We start from the raw sequence: 20,079 nt of genomic DNA on the forward strand, positions 1-20,079 counted from the left end.
GTTTAGAGCAAGTTTAGGGGTTTTGAAGGAAGAGAGAGGTTTGGGCGGGATACTAATCGACAAGGGCACAAGGGTCATTTCATTTGGGAAAAGGACCAAGAAACAAGAGACACGTGGGGCATTGAAAAGTGGAAAAGCAGGCTCGAGGTGCGTGCGCCGAAATGACAGGCTCGATACACGTGCGGATCGAACATCGAGATGTATTGATAGTGCACGTGCCATGGGTGCACGTGTCACAGATGTAAAAGAAAGGGGGAGATTTTTCTCGGTCTCGTAGTGTATCCGCGGACTTAAAACAATGTCGCGGAACATCAAACGGGACCGAGAGGGGCATCTGTATAGGACGTATTCATGACACGTGGGGTTATAGGTGGCAAGTGGGTCGTATGCCGAATAGCAAAGAAGAGACCTAATGTAATGGATCGTGTCCGCGGTAATACAACTGCCGGGAGCTACCCTACGACGGCCAGAGAAGGAGTGGGAGCGACGGATCAAGCCCGCGGAACAGAGATATACCGCGGAACCCAGTATGGCATAAGATTCAGTGAAGTATCGGGGGCCTAAATGGATGTGGATTAAGGAAAGAAGTAGGGGAAGCACAGTAGCCAGAACATAATACCTAGAGAGACGGTTGGACAAGTGGCAGACGTGGGACACGAAAAAGATCATGGAGAGCGGTTAGATAGGATGGAGCGGTTGGAGAAAGAGAGCGGTTATGGGATATATAGTGAAAGGCCAAAAGAAAGAAAAAGAGAAAAAAAGAGGAGAGAGCACACAGAGAGAGAGAGAGAGACTGTGATCTCAAAGGTTGTAAAATCTGATAATACAGTATGTTTAAAAGCGTGTGTTGTTGCTATTTGCAGAGGGAGTTTTATTTCCACCACACTCACACTGCTCTGGGAGGAGCTATTCTTTCAAAGTCTTCTCGGTGTGTTGAAATTTTGATTGGGGTAAGAAGGTTACCCATGTTATATGCTCAACTGCTTTCTGGTTCTTTTTCTTTGTTGTCATCGCTTGAATGAGTATTAGAACCAAGTCTCTTTTTTAACGCTTGCCGTTTATTACCTAAATATTGCACTGAAACGTTCATTTGGCAAGCCTTTGTCAACTGTCCAGTATGGCTACAAGATTAATACCTGATCTTTTCAATTTTTTCAGAATCTACCCTGCTCATGCAACTTAATTTATATCACCTTAGTACACTTTGGCTGGGCCAATGTTTTTTTTTTTTTTTTTTTTGTCTTAGCTTTCCTATTATTATGGACTTATGGTTTCAGATATTTTAGTCCGTTCACACAACCCTCGCGCTATATTTCCAGATATTATCTCATTCAAAATAGATGCTTCATTCTTGGATATGGCAGATGCTTTGGCCCTTCGTCTCGTTCTTTTCACACAACCCTCTCGTTCTTTAGCTGTATCATCCTTTTGGTATTGGGTTGAAATTGTCTCATTCAATATAGATGCTTCATTCGTGAAACTTTATATTCATAAAAGTGGTTGCATGTTATCGAACTCCTTCAGTACATATGGTGAATTGGTTCTGGTTGTACTGTCATGATCGTGTTGTTTATGTGGATAAAATGTATAAGTATTCATTCAGTATATCGTGAATGGGTTGTCATGATATGCTGGTTACTTGGGAACTCATTTGATGGCGGCAAGACCCGGATGTTAACATTTATGTTCTGATGTTCGTGCATTTTGGTTAAAGTACTTAATAAGTTAATATCACTCTTCTTCTGCTTATTGGGCCCTGTTTTATTTTGTTTTTTTTATTTATTATTATGTACGGGCAATGTCTAGTTTGATAGTTAAGATGATTTTTTCTTGCTTTTTGTATATTTCTTATGAGAGTTGTGATGCATGCATAATATGGTCTATAGATAGTTAGGTAATAACAGTTTTGTATCTGCATAACTGCATTATTGTAGGCTGGTGCTGATGTAAACGCTGTTTCCTGTGGAGTAACTCCTTTAGCTCTGGCAATACTTGAAGGAGAACTTGCTATTGTTCAATCCTTAGTGACAGTTGGAGCTTTGGCAGATACTGTACAATTCTAGTATCGAAAAACAGTAATAAGAAAGGAAGTAAAACTTATCATTGAGGATTGTGCTCGGCACAATTTCCTTAAGACGAAAAACGCCGCCGGTATGGCCTCAAGCGTACGTCTCCCAGGATACAACAGTGGATGAGCGTGTCACCAGCCAATGACCAGCTCTGCAGGAACTCTCAGCATACTCCAGACCAGTTTTTAATCAGAGGAAAATAATGTTGTGTTTTCGTCTTTTTTTTTTTTCTAAAACAAGCCCAGTACTCGCACCCACGCGAAGCCCAATTGGGTGGATTTGCCCCTCGCGGCGACGTGCACTAAGGTTTTTGGAGCTCCCACCTCCGAGAGCCCCCAAACCAAGGAGGCCTTGTGTTCCAGCACCTCCTTATATCTCTACACTATCCCTCCATAATGACACAACCAATATAAACTTAAGAGTCTTAAGTTTAGTAACCAATAATGGGACTAAAGCCCCCACATTAGAGTGTAGTAGATACAAAAGGTCATGGGTTCAAACCCATGAGGACACAAATTCATTCACATTTCCAACAATCCCCCACATGAATGGAATTATTAAGAAACGAAGAAAGAAAAAACAAAACAAGAATGTCCGAGTATGAAGAAGTTATGAATGGGTGAAGGTGTCATACGACTTGAACCTTCGCTTGGTGTTTTGTCTGTCGGGATTACTAGTTGACCGGTGACCTTAGTCTTGAACTGTTCAACCTATATGTGCCAAGTCAACGGGTAAACACACATAACTTCAAAAATCATCATAGAGTTCCCTCGGTTGTGCTCAGATAGCCATGAGCTTCCGGGTTTCATGAGTGCTCTAGAGAACAAGCCTATAAGTTCTCATAGGAAGCGGCTTTTACTTCCTCACTCATATAGGTGCCTCTATCGAGGGAGTGCATTGTATCATTACACCATTTGGAAAAACCAAACTATAGAAAGCATTAAGAGTATTCACTCATCCTTTAAAAGATCTGTAAGGTACTACTACATCATAGGGATGGGTACGAGTTTTCACTCTAGGTGTAGTACCCCCACAAATCACGCCAGATAACTTGTTTCCCCATTGAACCTTGATCCACGGGATCTCCATTCCACGAAGGTTGGGTGTTGGGTTATCGGTGATTTAATTAAATAGGCAATTAGTCTTTAATAGACTTTAGCCCCATCCCCCTCGATGTACTAAAACCCACTCTAGCCGGGGCCTTTAGTTAAAGGATCTAAATTTTCTTTTGACCTCACAAAGTCAATAGCTATGATCCCATCTCTTAACAACTAAAGACAAGTGTTATGTCTTCTTTTAATATGTCGAGATTTCCCATTATAGGAAGTATTTTTGGCCCTCAAGATAGCGGCTTGGCTATCCAGCGAATGAATAGAAGTGGAGCAGGTTTAGGCCAAAGCGGGATATCCATCAAAAATTCCCCGATCCACTCTGCTTCCTCACTAGCTTTGTCTAAAGCTATAAACTCAGATTCCATAGTGGAACAGGCAATGCAAGTTTGCTTAGATGATTTCAAGACACCGCACACCCCGCCATAGTGAACACATAACCACTAGTGGATTTAGATTCACGAGAATCAGCAATCCAATTGGCATCATTTGTACCCCTCAAAATTGGATATCGCCATAATGAACACCATAATTTAAGTATATTTCAAATATCTCAATACCGATAAGAGCATCCCAATGCTCATTGCCGGGATTTATGGTGTATCTACTAAGTTTGCTTTACGGCAGTAAGCTATGTCGGGTCTAGTCAGTTCATAAGATACATGAGACTACCTATAACCCTAGAAAACTCTAAAGGAGATACACCTAATCCAAAGTATTTTTTGTCAAATGTATACTAGGATCATATGGTATTTCAAATTGATTAAATCTTTTAAGCATTTTTCTACATAATGAGATTGAGACAAAGTAATTCCATCAAATTATACACTATCTTAATAGATACCCAAATCTTTCATGTCAAAATGCTTACTCAAAAAGATTTAGTGTTATTGACGGTCTCTAAACCGGTTCCAATGATCAACATGTCATCCACATATAAACAGATAATTACACCAGATTGTTCCTCAAATTTGCAATAAATGCATTTCGCTTCATTAATATTAAAACCATTAGAGATTAGCACACTATCAAATTTCTCATGCCCCTTTGTTTAGGAGCTTGTTTTGAGACCGTAAAGAGATTTCTTTAGCCTACAAACTTTTCTCTTTCGGGTGATCCATATATATCTCCTCTTGTAATTCCCCATTTAGAAATGCCGTTTTAACGTCCATTTGGTGAATTACGAGATTACGAGTAGAAGCAAAGGCTATTAACATTCTGATAGATGTAATCCTTGTCACAGGAGAGTAAGTATCAAAGAAATCAAACCCTTCTCTCTGTTTATAGCCTTTTGCTACTAATCTCGCTTTATATTTATCAATAGATCCATCTGCCTTAAGTTTCTTTCTAAATAACCATTTATTCCCAATAGTTTTACAACCAGGGGGCAACTCAACCAGCTCCCAAGTGTTATTGGTTATTATGGACTCATATTCACTTAGAATGGCCTCCCTCCAAAAAATGGCATCAGAAGATGACATTGCCTCTAAATAGGTCTGAGGATCATCCTCTACCAAGAAAAGGAAATCAGGTCCAAAAGAGGTGTTAGTCCTAGGTCTCTTGCTCCTCCCGAAGTTCAATTTCATCTTGAATGAAGAATCTTCTCGAACTCTAGGAGCAAGTGTAGAAGAACTTCGAGTCCCTCCCGATCTCTCAATAAATGGGAATTTATCCTCAAAAAAAGCAAAGATCCCTATTCAATAATGGTATTATCATCAACAAATCTATTTTTAGATTTGAAAACTACCGCTTATGCTATTACGTGCATACCCAATAAAGACACAATCTACAGTTTTAGGGCCAAGTTTAGTCCTCTTGGGTGTTGGTATAGATACCTTAGCCAAACACCCCCACACTTTAAAGAATCTATAAGTCGGTGTCCTATTTTTCCACATCTCATATGGAGTTTTATCGGTGTCTTTAAAAGGTATCTTATTCAGAATATAATGGGCCGTTAGCAAAGCCTCCCCCATAGGTTCATAGAAGCCCCAGAGCTATTGATCATTGAATTGATCATATCTTTGAGAGTCCTATTTTTCCTCTCTGCTATCCCATTGGATTAGGGGAGCATAAGGGCAATGGTCTCATGTACAATACCATTATTTTCACAAAATTTATTGAAAGGATGAATATTCACCTCCTCTATCGGACCTAACTATTTTTATTTTCTTGTCTAACGGTTCTCAACTTCAGTTTTAAAGGAAATAAATTTAGCTAAGCTATCATCCTTACTCTTAAGAAGATAAATATGGTCTAAGCGTGAAGCATCATCAATGAATGTAACAAAATATTTATTACCTCCTCTAGTCATGTAACCTTTAAGATCACATAAGTGATTGTGAATCAATGCCAACAACTTCGGTGTTTCTTTCTACCTTTTTTGAAAGGTTTCCTAGCATATTTAGATTCTACACATACTTCACATCTCTTATTTTCAGAAATAGTATTCTTGGATATGTTACCTAGATGCATCGGTTTTTAATTGAAACATTATTAGCGTGTCCAAGTCTACTATTGATCAAATGACTCAACCATATAAGAAGAAGTAGATGCTTTATTTAAATCAAAATCAGTTACATTGAGCTTAAACAAGCCTTCATCTAAATAACCTTTACCCACAGATCCCCAAGAACAAATTTGCTCAAAGACAAGTTTGAACCCCTTCTTACTTAAAAAGGGAACCCAAAACCAGATTTTTCCTAATATCAGGGAACATAAAGAACATCCTTCAAATTAAGAACATTTCCGTAAGTGAACTTCAAATTTCCCTTTTTCCTTCAACTCTAGATCGGATGAGTTACCCATGCGGACTTTCTCCTTCTTTCGAGGAGGAAGGGACGAAATGCACTTTTAGTGCCACGGATGTGTTTGGTAGCCCCCTGTTCTACCCCACAACCATGTCATGTTACTCACCAAGTTAACCTCGGAACCCACGTGAGAAAAGTTACCATCCCGAACTACATTTGCTTGTGCCTTGTCTTTCTTCCCATCATTCGGACCTTTTTTTTGAATTCTGAAGGGGCTATATGACCTCGAGATCCGCACACATAGCAATGAATTTGATTGTAAGGTTTCTTTTTAAAATGAGGTTAAATTTGTTTATTCAGATATCTTTTTGAGGGAATTTAGTTGATTTAGACTTTAGAAGAACTAGCGCGTTACCTTCCACCTGTTAGCCTTAGCCTTCCTGAAGTCTCCACATTATGTTATCCTCCTCAAGGTTGTGTCCATCTTCTAGTGTCATTATATTGTTTTTGTACTCCTTCCACGAGGAAGGGAGTTTTCAATGATGGAAGCAACCTGGAAGCCTTTGCAGATTTTATAACCTTCCGCAAAATCTCATGAATAATTATTTGCAGCTCCTCCACTCGAGAAACAAATTGATTTCCCATCTTCCATCTTGAATTCGAAACTTTCCTACAAGAAACTTTTAATGGTATGCGTTAGCATACTTCTTATCAAGTAAACTCCACAATTCAAAGATTCGTTACACACAAAGATAAACATCATACAAATCAAGGGAAAGACAATCAAGTATATAATTTCTACATAAATGTCTTTCTTTTTCCCATCTCCCACACCATTTAGCGACGGTGTTCATCTTCATTTTCATTGTAAAACGGGTTTCACAATGAAATCCATTCAACCAACCGAGTAGTCGATAAAACCGATTTTTGTTAAAATTTGGCCATCAAAAATCGGGTTTCGGACTTACCATAGGTTTTTCCATCTTAGCAAATTAACAACAACGAGACAATACTAGATAATGATGATCGTTATTAGACAATCGTTTTTTTTTTTTAAGATTGTATGAATCTAGTATCGAAAAACAATAATAAGAAAATGAAGTAAAACTTATCATTGAGGATTGTTCGGCGACAATTAAAACTAAAAATATGGTTAATTGGATATGGATGAGTGTGTACCAATGACCAAAATAAATTTTTTAATCGAGGAAAATAATGTTGTGTTTTCGTCTTTGTTCTAAAAGTATGTTTTGGAAATGTTTGGAGTTTGGATTTGCACCCTCTTGTTAAGGAGCTCCCACCTCCCAAACCAAGGAGGGTTGCGGCGAGCACTTATATCTCTACACTATCCCTCCATAAGGACACAACCTATCCCTCCATAAGGAAAAACCAATATAAAAAAGTCTTAAGTTTAGTAATGGGACTAAAGCCCCCACATTAGAGTGTTAGAGATACAAAAGGTCATGGGTTCAAACCCATGAGGACACAAATTCATTCACATTTCCAACAGATACAAGAACAATTGCTGTATATACTCGCTTCTTGTTAAGTCTTTTTTCCCCATTCTCTCTCTCCTTACGATCTGCACATGTTTTTATTACTTCAGGTTTGTCATAAACCAGTACAACTCGCAGCTTTAAATGGTAATGCTGTTCAGTTTCTCCTTCCTTTCACAACACCACCATCCCCACCAGCTGATCATGAATGGAGTTCTGAAGGAATAATGAGGTGTGTACTTTGTACATTAAAATGACTAATCCAAGTCCTTTTCTCTTTGCCATACGACTGTTAGCCCTGCCCCAACTATGTCAATGTGTCCATCTGAACATTATATTGATTTGTCGAATGTGCCGGAAATAATTTGATGGAACATAGTCAGAATCCCTACACATTTAGATGTTTTAATGGTTAAGTTGTTATGCATCAAGGTTTTCTTTTTCAGGAAATTTTGCTGTCCATGTGGATTCATTTTCCTTTTTGTTGTACCTGTTTTTGGACATGCAGATATTATGGAAGCCTTGACAGTGACAGTGACAGTTAGATTCTTGGTCCTGAAAATGAAGAAACCGGATTTGATACTTTGATTTTAAATCATCTCTCCTCTTTTTTGAAGAATTTGATTTTAATAAATTCGTCTGTAATGAATTAGTTTAGCCCTATGGACTATAAATGTTTAGGTCTCCATTTACTTCTAACTTTTTGGTCATTTAATCTGTTTTATATTCAGAATTGCGTATAAGGCTTATATAACTAGTCCATAGATTGTTCATAAGATACAACTTTGGGAGAGTTTTTATTTATTTTTTTCGGTAGGAACAATTGGAGAGTTGCAGAAACTACTCTACTCAGTTAATAAATGGGCTGATTATTGCAGGCCCAACTAACTATTCTCCAACAAAGATCTGTTTGTTGGGGCAATCCAAAAGTTAACCACTGATCGACTAGATTTAGAACACAACGCCAGTTTCTTTGATATCTAATCTACAAGGTTTTGTATAGATTTGGTTTTATTCTTGTTCTGCGGTGATTGATTCTGTAGTTGAAGGTATCATTAAACTTTGGAGACCACTCAAAATCAGAAATTGAGTAAATTGTATTACTTCTTGTTACTGGAGAACACCAAATCTACAGTTGTACACAACCATTTTTTCTTCATCACAAAACTTAAACTAATAAGAAACTTGAAAAGTGATAAATTTCAGCAATGACAGTTTCTTTTGCGATCAAAATCATTTAATCCCACGAACCGAAAGTCTATATAGTGCATGACAAATATGGTTTTGTAACAATAGATGGAGAAGAAGCACAAGCAATCTTATTTTATTTTATATTTTTAATCATAACCAATTAAGGAGAGTCGAGTGTTGTAACTAGGGGTTTTGAAGTTTGATGACTGTTTTCAGAACTTGGGAAGGGGTTGCCGCATGCCCGGATGCCACTCTTATTATGCCACTTTTATCTCACACTTCTCCTGGTCTCTCAGATTTCTCCTCAAGATCATCAGATCTAATTCACTCAAACATTACGAAATTTCAAAATATCAGCAGTATTTCAAAATCAAAAAAAGAAAAAATGCGAAATTTTTGACAAACCCCTTCTTTTCCCCTCCAAATTGTTGTCTTCTCAAATACAAGTTATTTCAACAGAAACCATCAAACCATGGGATCCAAGTTATTGGAAAACCATCAAATACTACTGTACGTAATTCACAAACAATGGGTAACCATTAATTTCTCATTTCATTGATTCATTCTATCTACTAAAGGGTGTTCTTCTTCTTCTTATGCTGCTTCTAAAGATTCTACTTGGAAAAGTGTCCTCTTGAGCTCGTTAGAGAATAAAGCGAACAGAGAAGAAGACACTGAAGATGAAGAAGATGAAGAAGATCTGCCACAGTTGAAAGTTGATGCGGACTTGATTTGGCCTTGAAAATAGATTATTTTGATTATGCATCCCACAAAATTTTGAACTAAATTTATTTCGTTTCCCTCTCTAAGGGCATCTCCAATGGGGGTGTAAACCGTATAGAGTGGAAATTTTACACTCCAAATATCAAAAAACTCTCTCCAATGGGGTGCTATACCGTAGGTAATAGTGTATTAGCTAATAGAGTGGATGGAGAATTCCCCCTCTCGCTATTAGTTAATAAAAAACCTGGGCGACACTTGAACTGACATCTGAGTGAAATAATTTTCGGACGTCACTTGGAATAATGTCCCTTTCTAATTCTAAAATAATTTTTTAACTCGGACGTCACTCCAAGTGACGTCCCAGTTTAAATTAAAGAGGGACGTCACTTCACTTGGAAGTGACGTCCGAGTTTAAAATCTATTTTTTTTTACACTCTTCCATTGGAGAGTATAGAGTGTGGATATTTATAAGCTATACAATACTATACAATTAGAACTGTAAAATCCTAATAGCACCTACGTAGAGCCTAGGTGGAGGTGTAATTTTACACCCCCATTGGAGATGCCCTAAGGCTGTTGTTCCTATCATTAATTACATGGCTGTATATATTTGCATCATCCGGCCAGTCACTCAATAACAGTTACTTGTATTAGTCATGTACCCTTTGTGCAATATCCATCAGCTCTTTTTCCATTAATTCTAGTCTTAGTTCTTGTCAAAAAGATCTCTAATTTGCAGTTGAAAGACGAGATTTTTTTTTATTGATCCCATGAAGAGTATTTATTACATTGTAAATCTATTTGTTTTCAACTCTATTAGAGTTTTAACTAGCATTTTCGGTGAACTCTGTCAGAATTCACAGAGTTTTATTTAATTATGTAGAGTTATATTTAATTAGTAGACTAATTGTAAAGTTAAAGTTGGTTTGAAGTTTTTTTTTGTATGATATATGTTTGGAAATATAGTTGTGTTTGTTTGGAAACCATGTTTTGCAGCTGGAACTCTGTTTTTGTTTTTACTGCTGTGTTTTGTGTTTGTTTTTGTATGATATATAGTTGTGTTTGTTTTTGTTTTTACTGCTGGCCATTAACATGTATTCTTATTCACTTTTCAAGTTTCAATAGTCACGGAGACTGTATTTTCTGTACAATGTGCACTCTCCTTATATACAGAGTGCGCTCTAAGAAACATGTCAGAGACCATCTCTCATAATGAACAACACAAGACTTGCGCTTCACATAGACTGGAAGAACTGCACAAAAGGAAATATGAGGGATCAAAAACCGCACAAAAGGAAATATGACAGACAAGATAAAACAAACTTAAACAACGACATTCCATCAACCAACTAACTAATTAACAACGATAACCACAAGGTGTCTAAAGTAAACTAGGCTAAGATCTAAGGCCCAAGCTTGAGTTGAGATTTAGATCAATATTAAGCAGTCTCAGACTCTCAGGGTTCTTCATATATGGTCTTGCCAATCTTAATATGGTGGTCAAAATTGGAAAAGAGTGTTGATCTTGATCAAGAATACCAAAAGTACGAATAAGGCCTCGAGTTGAGATTTAGATCAGTATTAATCAGTCTCAAGGTTCTTCATCAATGGTCTGTCCTATATGTAAATCTCAATAAGGTAGTCGAAATCTGAAAAGAGTGTTGTTCTTCCCCATTCTTGTTGTGCTTATGTTAAGGATAATACCGCTAAATATTCCAACTAAACAGATTGCATTAACACTTAAATCATTAGCAAGAAGCTAATTTTCCAAAAACCCCACCCATAAATACCCTAGTACAATAAACAAAAAGAATAATTCAAACACAGAGGCAGAATATCTAAGTTTCAACGCTACTATTTGTGGCAGATATAAACAAAAAGAATAATTCAAACAAAAGCAAAATTTCACAACAATCTGAATGTGTAATTGTAACGTCGAAGGAATATGGGTGTACTCAAATACTGTAATGTATACTCATCATGCAACATCATCTTCCATATTGATTGACTCAATAAGAAAAGGTCCATGCAATAATAAAGGTTATCAAACTTGTCTACTATCATTACAAGAAGATGTATAGAAGCGTAGTTGCCTAAAATCAAAGGTCATATCACACCCACAAATTCTGCAATTCAGGCCACCATGTGCCTACACGGCTATAGGACACAAAGACCTTACAGCAAACTAAATTTTATAAATAAGCTTCATAGAGGGATTCTCCCCCCCCCCCAGTTGCAATTCAGCAAAACAATATCGAACGGCAACAAGATGAAGTTTGTTTTATTGGGGTTTTGACTTCCATACTAGCAATAGGGCACTAGAGGTCATCCCTGACTAACCCAATGCACAAAGAACACGCGATAACGATAAACTAAAAGCTCAAGATATCTTGTCTGAAATAGATATGCAAAACCAACTCACGAATCCAAATTCAAAACCATAGTTATGCCTCCCGATCGGGGTCATCATCTCCTCTAAGATTAGCAAAATCCACTTAAACTTGTTGGAAGGTAAACGGGCTCATGTAGCATTATTGCAAACAATATTCATTACCTACTGAAAAAATACAAAACAAATAAGTCCGAACAAAACCAAATACAAGCGCGACAAGCTATAGTTACTCAATCCTGTGTTCATACAAGATATCCTAATATCGGTTCTACATGTCGTGTGAAGGGGAATCAAAAATTGTCAATGAGAAAAATAGAATTTTGGAGGAGAGAGTTTAGTGAGAGAACGGTAAGAATTGAACATGTAAGTAAAGCAAGTTTTGTATGTCTCATTTATATCTTAGTAGTCTTTTATGCTTCAAAAAGAGCAGTTAAGACTAGTAGTTTCATAAATATGAGTTACCTGCTCCCATACTGCAACCCCCGCATGTTGAGGTCTCTTTCTGGTGACCCTAGATAGAAGTGCTCCAAATCAGCAGTTCTCTCTTTAGCAAATAAGATTGATTCTCTTAGATGCGAATGTGGTCCTTCTAAAAGCTACTCGGATTTTTTTTCTCAGACATGATATCGCCTTTTCTCATGTCGTCAAAGACCCTCAAATACCTTTCACGAATCTCAGGAAGAACAGATGCAGCACACATGTCAACAAAGCTGCATGGAAACAAAATGAAAACGGAAGTAAACCACTAAGAAAAATACAAGTATTTTGTTCTAATTCGTATAAGTTGAAAAAATTTCTCAACATTGAAAAAAAAAGATGCAATGAGCACAGGTGATATAGATTGATACAAAGCTTGTAACAAGAGTATATTTACAACTGATTACTCTTTAATCACAACTCATTATACAAAAAGGAACCAGAATCACCACAGAAATAACTTCCTCAAATATTAGACACGGCAATCTTAAAGTTAAAAAGCCACGAGAATCTGCAGACAACGACAAAATTGACATTAGTTACGCTTCATTTCCATCTTGACAAACGAACAAAATGATTATTAATAGTGTATATATACAGGATGTGGATAAGGCTATAGGGTAAAGAACAATGGGATAACAGAGAAAGATATATTGTATATAGAAAGTTAGACAACGTAATGGAAATCAACTAAACAAATAGATTCAGAAAGTTAGAGATACGAGTACCTCAATTCTAACACTCCAAGAGGGTTTGGTTAAGGATAAAGGAGGTAAGATATTAGAATTTTTTGTTATTCGTGGAAGGAAAGCATCAGAAGAAGGTGGTGTTTGTGTGCTTCTTTCCATCAATCATCAAATCAAATATATATATATATTTGCTGGAGAAAGGAACAAATTTGAAACCCAAATTTGGGAGAGAAACAAATTTTGGAGAGAGAAAGAGAAAACCCCAACCCTTCGTAAGTTATATTTTGAAATTTCGCGTTTTTTTTTTTTTTTTTTTTTTTTGAAATATCGCGAAAGTTTGAAATTTAACGATTTTTGAGTGAATTAGATCTGATGATCTTGAGGAGAAATCGGAGGGAACAGGAGAAGTGTGAGATAAGAGTGGCACTACTCTAGCCTAACCGATTATTAGTGTATATATACTAGGGTATGCCCGTGCCTACGGCCCACGAGACATCGACGCGCCTGCGGCGCTATTCCGAAAAATGAACAATCAATGTTCATATATGTTTTGGGTATGAACATTTATTGTTCATATATGTTTTGGGTATGAACAATCAATGTTCATATTTGTTTTGGATTCATGTTTTTTTTTTTGGTATGAACACGGATTGTTCATATCAAAGAAGGTATGAACAATCAATGTTCATATCTGTTTTGGGTGTGAACATTTATTGTTCATATCTGTTTTGTTCATACCTATTGTTCATAGCTAATGTTCATAATTTGGGATATGCACAGTTATTGTTCATATCTGTTTTGGGTTCATGTTTTCATTAGCTACAATCAATATTCATAGCTGATGTTCAGCATGGGTAGGTATGAACAATCAATGTTCATACCTATTGCTTATCACAGAACTCTGTTGCTTATCATCTTTCAATCTCTTTTGAGGAACAGCTTCAATCTAGCTCACAAAATAGAACAAAATAAGCCCCACTACTCAAAAGCGAGAAAAAGAAAAACAATGGCCTGTATATTTTTTCCTTTCTTATCTCATCTTTAGTTTTACCAATGGAAGAAGAGTTTCTCCTGAGGAAATCTTTTCTCTTGGAAAAAACAGTTCTGTTGGGAGTTGAAGTGAAGGTTTTTTTACAAGTGGGCAAGTTGAAAGTGAACAAAGAAGAAGAATGAGAGGGCGTAGTTTCTTTGCATTTGAACAAGGAGAATGAGAAATTGGCGCCTGCCATTGCCATTTCGAGAGTGAAAAAAGAGTCGAGTGTGAAGAAGAAACGAGTAAGTACCTTATCTTGTGTGTTCGTAAATGTTTGGAGAAGTTGGGTTTTATTTGGTGGGCTGACCCAAGCCCAATTGATATTTAGAATCCCATTTAAATGTCATTTTGAAACCGGCCTATTATACTGTTTTCTCATCATAACGTTCTGATATATCTTGACCACGTCCGACGGGCGTCCATGGTCAGGACGCGGGTCAAGACACAGTCAGGACGCGGTCAATATGGTCAGGACGGGGATTTTGACCTAAAAAAATTAAAAATAAATCAAAATAATATTAAAAAAACTCAATTTTTTCATTTTTTTTGTTTTGTTAAGACTTATAACATGTTTTTAAAGTTTGATTAGGAAATATTAAACTTAATTTTGTGGCTATTTATCTTTAATAGTTTTGAATTTATGAATGTTGATACATTTAATTAAGTTTTTAATGTTTAATTTATATAAAATTAAATTATAAATATTAATTAATTTCCGCGTCCTATTTTTTTTAGATATAACCAAGTCACCGCGTCAGTGTCTGCGTCCGCGTCCGCGTCCGTGTCCGTGTCCGTGCAACATAGTTCATAGCTAATATTCATAATTTGGATTATGAACAGTTATTGTTCATATCTGTTTTAATAAGCAGCTGATGAAGAACAACTATATAGTTGATTGAGAAGCTATATATGTGATAAAATATATGAAGAAATGGTCAGACGGTACCCTATGCTTTCCAACGACAAATATTCCTTATGGGCTTATTAGCGAGTAAAGTGTGTAGGAAAAGACGGCTTTGGACTGTGCTTTTAAACAGACTTAAAGATTACAAGAACTTGAAGGAGAAAAGACAATGGAATTAGAAAGACTGAAATGAAGTGCACGTCATGTTCAAGTGAAACGTATCAGGGATGGTTAAAGAAGTTAAATGGACTTGTATACAAAAGGGTATGCCCGTGCCTACGGCCCACGAGACCTCGACGCGGCGCGTCGCTATCCCGAAAAATGAACAATCAATGTTTATATATGTTTTGGGCATGAACATTTATTGTTCATATATGTTTTGGGTATGAACAATCAATGTTCATGTCTGTTTTGGGTATGAACATTTATTGTTCATATATGTTTTGGGTATGAACAATCAATGTTCATATTTGTTTTGGGTTCATGTTTTTTTTGGGTATGAACACGGATTGTTCATACCTAAAGAAAGTATGAACAATCAATGTTCATATCTGTTTTGGGTACGAACATTTATTGTTCATATCTGTTTTGCTCGCACACACTCACGCTGCAATAACTCAGCACGCCTTCGGCACGAAACAATATACTTATGCCCTTGCCTCCCGGTACAGATAAACAACTCACACTATTGACGAATATAACATCGATATAACACCTTTCAGAATAAATAATATTAATTATCCGGTTACAGAGTATGGAATAACTAAAGCAATAATATCTACAGCAGCAAAGGAAGACCTCGACATTTTACAGAAATTGAGGAACCAAAGGATAGTTATCTAGTTCCTACAACAAGAATAAATAAACAAAACAAAATGACCTAGGATTCCAATGTGGCTACTTTTTATGTTTACCAGCAGCTTTGGCAGCAGATTTAACAAGGGAAGTGGGTTTCATGGCTGCCATTGGGTTGAGTGCTTTACATATCTTAAGAACAGCCCAAGCAGTCCCAAAAGCGTGCCCTGCAGCATCAAGTCCTTCATGTGTAGCCTCAGCTGCTTCTCTCCATGCCTACAACAGAATAACATAATGAGATGCATACTTGTGAGGCTAACTTAAAGCTGTATATCCTAGTAGCTTTCAATTGTCTTTTTTAGTTGATTAAGTAATGACTGACTGTATGACCAAGTCATACATAAAGAAACACAACCACAAAGGTCTTGGATGTACAAAAGCAGCGGACACTTGGGCATTCATGAAAGAGTTTGTAGCCACCACAATAAATTTCAGCTAAGCAGAGCCAACCAACTAAACATGCTTTTAGGCTGGAATGACCCATGCACGTGCGGACACACACAGTTGTTTATCTTCTAAATTGTATATATTGCACGCTACCCAAACTAACCATAGTATTTCATAAATACTTCACAATAAATTCCTTTTGTAAAGCGGACATCAAATTCATTATTCGTACTCTTTAGGATTGTATATCCTGAGCTTCTATGTTCCACGGGATATGATGGTTGATGCAGAGTCACCATCAGACTTCAGATACATACTGCATAATGATATCTAGTACACCCTCACGGGATTATCTAATAGATAAGCCTTACAACAATACCATGCAGAAGTTCAGTAATTACAAAAGTATATATATATGTATATAAAACAATATATAATAACAGTAGTGATAGTAATTGTAATACATAAAGTTTTAAAAGGAACGTCAATGTAGTGAAGTGAAACCTACTTGTGAGAAACCAGCCCAGTTGTCACAACTGATGTTGTCGACATGACATTCTTTTCAGCTACTTCAACATCATCAAAAACCTTTCCTGCTCACTCAGATAACAAGCAACCTTTATAAGAGGACTTAAACATAGCATTCATCTAAATGGGACTTAAACATAGAACACCACCAATTCAACCAAATGGAATAAGAACAATATCAGAAACATATAACTTAAAAGACTTCCACCAAAGTGAGGTTTCAATGAGGACATGCATCAAAACAGTTCAAAAAACGTGGGGTAACATTGTAAGAGAACCCACAAAAGTATGTCAAGTACAAAAACATAAAATAGCAAGAGTATAGAGAACATCATAAGTCCTCCATAAACCCCATAAGAAGATCTTAATCTAAGTTCCCAATGTCAGCGTCCTCGTAAATCCCAAGCGTTGAAATGAATTAAGAATTAAGGGTATACAAAGTTTAAAGCAAGACAACGGTAGAATAAAACGTTGGACAATATTAAAAGCGAAAGTTCAATTAAATTCTTACCCGAGCGCCAAACGACAGTAGAAGAGACGAAGGAATATTATCCGAGTTAAGTAAGTCAATAGCAAACAAATATATGATACTCAACATTTGGGCGAAAATTATAACAATGTTACTCTTTCGATGCTGACAAACGACGTCATTAATAATTAAAGTGATTACTTCAAAATTTGAAGAATTTATAGAACATAAACTACAAAGATAATGCAACATAGAGATTAACATAACCAAGCAAAGCAGAGAAACAGGTATAAGACCATGCTAGAGTGTTAACTTAATCCCAGTAGTGAATCATGCCATCCCAGCCGCAAGTTGCCACTTTACTCTGCTCCAAAGGATGCCACTCACACCCGATGCAAACGCCATCATGACATCTAAGTTTCCGGGAGACTTTGCATGTCTTCCAATTCCAATACCAGCAATTCCCCTCGCCATCTCCTGACATGACATATTGTCCATCAGGAGAGAAATTATTTGGCAAGCATACCCCGGCGACTATATGACCGGCAAACCTCTTCTTCTTATTGAGCTGGAATCTGTCCCTTGTGCTGTAGATAAGAATCTGATTGTCTAAACTCTGTGCTGCTAGCCAATTTGAATTGGGGTGAAGCGAAATAGCTGGCATGGAGTGCATATGAGGCTCACTAATGTACTTGATAACAACGGGGATGCGAATTCCCATACGGAGAGACTTATCATCACTGGATGTAACAAATTTCCTATTATCATCCACAAATGTGATTGTATTAACTGCTCCTAAATGCTGATCATATTCCTGTGTAATCACTTACGAGTTCATATCCCACTGAACAATCTTCTTATCACTCATACCCGCTAGTAATATATTCTGCTTATCATCATCAGGGTTGAGCTTAACAACATATGGAATTTTCCAGTAGAAAAACTTCGAGATTACCTGTCCAGTCTCCGTATCCCAATACTTAATATTCTTATCATAACCAAAGCACTCAAAAACTTAGTACGTCATTAGAAAACGATATATCCCTAACAGCCTTCCCATGTCCCATATAAGTCCTCATACATTTACCCGAATTAAAAACATCCCAAATCTTGACTTTCGAATCCATACCTGCAGAAAGCAATAAATGCCCATGCTTAGGAAAGAACCTAATGGCGAAACACCCTTAGTATGTCCACTCCAAGTATGTATCTTCCTTTTCGGAATATAACACTTCTCATTGGCCGCCTTAGCATCTTTCGGCGCAGCAATCCACGATCTCCCCTGATAATCATTTTCCTCCTTCCCATGAAACATACTCTTATCAACGACAGCTTCACCTTTATCTCTCTCCCCACCTTTCTCTTTCTCCGCTTTCTTAATCGCATACTCCTCGGCGTACTTCTTCTGCTCTTCCGTCAACTCCACGACAAGTCCTTCTTTCTTCCCCGACCAAGGACTCTTCCTATTCTTCTTCAACCACTCCTCGGTGGCCGGATTGTCCACACCCTCCAAATCGAAATCCTCATCCATATCCCCACTCTCATCCCCTTGTTTCAACTCCTTCTTCTTCTCAATCTTCCTTCTCTTCTGCTCACTCTGGGATATATTATAAACCGAAATCCCATCATTCTCTTTCATCTTCTCCATATCACCAACCATATTATCACCGGACATAGCAGAGGGGTCAGCAGCGTAGCCATATTTATGAAAAGTATTATACTGTTCATCAAATAAAAAAGGCTCTATGGCGGCATTCTCAACAAATCCTAATTTATGATTTCTCATACCTTGAGCTATCCCGTCTTTAGCATAAGGATGAGCTGGACCATATATTGGTGCCCAGAGCTGATCGTATGTAGGATTGTAGGTTATAACACGTTGAGATGGATCGATTGGTTTGTTTTCGGATAAATTTGCTAAGGCGTATGTTGTGTCGTCTATTTTTGGGGCGGAGGTTTTAGAGGGGAGAAGATGGAGTGGAGGTGGTGAATCATCGCCATTATCATCATAGGTTTCAAGTAGTGAGTCCATGGATTCAAACCCTAGAGATTATGAACGAGGAAGGAGACTTCGACTCGATTTCGACTTTTAGAATGGGCGCGACTGTCACACATGGTCCAGCACAATTGTTTTGTACGAAGTCAAATCTTATTGGTTGGGATCACTGATGTGGCGAGATAAAAAGAGAATGAGTTATTGAATAAAAACCAACTTCTCGTGCCCTCTCTCCTCTTTTACATAGCGGTTTTTTTTTCTCTCTCCTCTCATGTTCTAATACTTCTAAGTGACAACCATAGTTCGGGATTTTGGAATTTTTGGAATTCCGATAAATCTAAAACTGAAATTAACCATATTTTGACCCATATCAAATTTTAATTTCGACAAAATTTTGAAATGATTAATATTTCGACCCTATGTTGTATTTTCTGATTTTTTTTAAATCGAAATATTCGACATAATTTCAACATTCCGTTCGGAATCTTGAACACTGAGTACAAGATGATATTCATCTAATCCATCCCCATCTACTATTCTTTTTTTTTTTGAAGAGGCATAATAATTTAATTTACCATAATAATATACACACCTTCCATTAATAGGTTCTACGTAGGGCAGGGAATCGGGTTGGGTAGACCCGAATTCGACTCGACCCGATTACCGAATATATCTGGTTTGGGTGCATTTTTATATCCGTTTATTTATTCGGATTCGGGTATTTCGGATTTGGATATAATTTTTTGGTTTTTTGGTTTTTTGGGTTTTTTTTTTTTTTTTTTTTTTATTATTCGATCGGGTTGGTCGGGTTCGGATATTAAATTTCGGTTTTATTCGGATTCGGGTTCGGATTCAGATATAGCCATATCTGACTCGAACCCGACCCGTTCCCTGCCCTAGTTCTACGTTTTTAATTCTTTTGAGTATTTTCTATTTTAAAAATCTGACTTTATAGAAACCAAAATCAACACTTTTGTGGATGGCTTAAGACATCAATGTTTATGTGTTTTCATG

The 20,079-nt window shown here is 37.1% G+C and overlaps 1 pseudogene; it reads right to left on the reverse strand.

Annotated features, from left to right (window-relative positions):
• Positions 1-17,232: 17,232 nt before the first annotated feature.
• Positions 17,233-19,351, reverse strand: LOC147500003 (uncharacterized; annotated as a pseudogene).
• Positions 19,352-20,079: the final 728 nt, after the last annotated feature.

The sequence above is a fragment of the Coptis chinensis genome, chromosome 5 (assembly GCF_015680905.1).
Source record: "Coptis chinensis isolate HL-2020 chromosome 5, ASM1568090v1, whole genome shotgun sequence".
NCBI classification, from domain to species: domain Eukaryota; kingdom Viridiplantae; phylum Streptophyta; class Magnoliopsida; order Ranunculales; family Ranunculaceae; genus Coptis; species Coptis chinensis.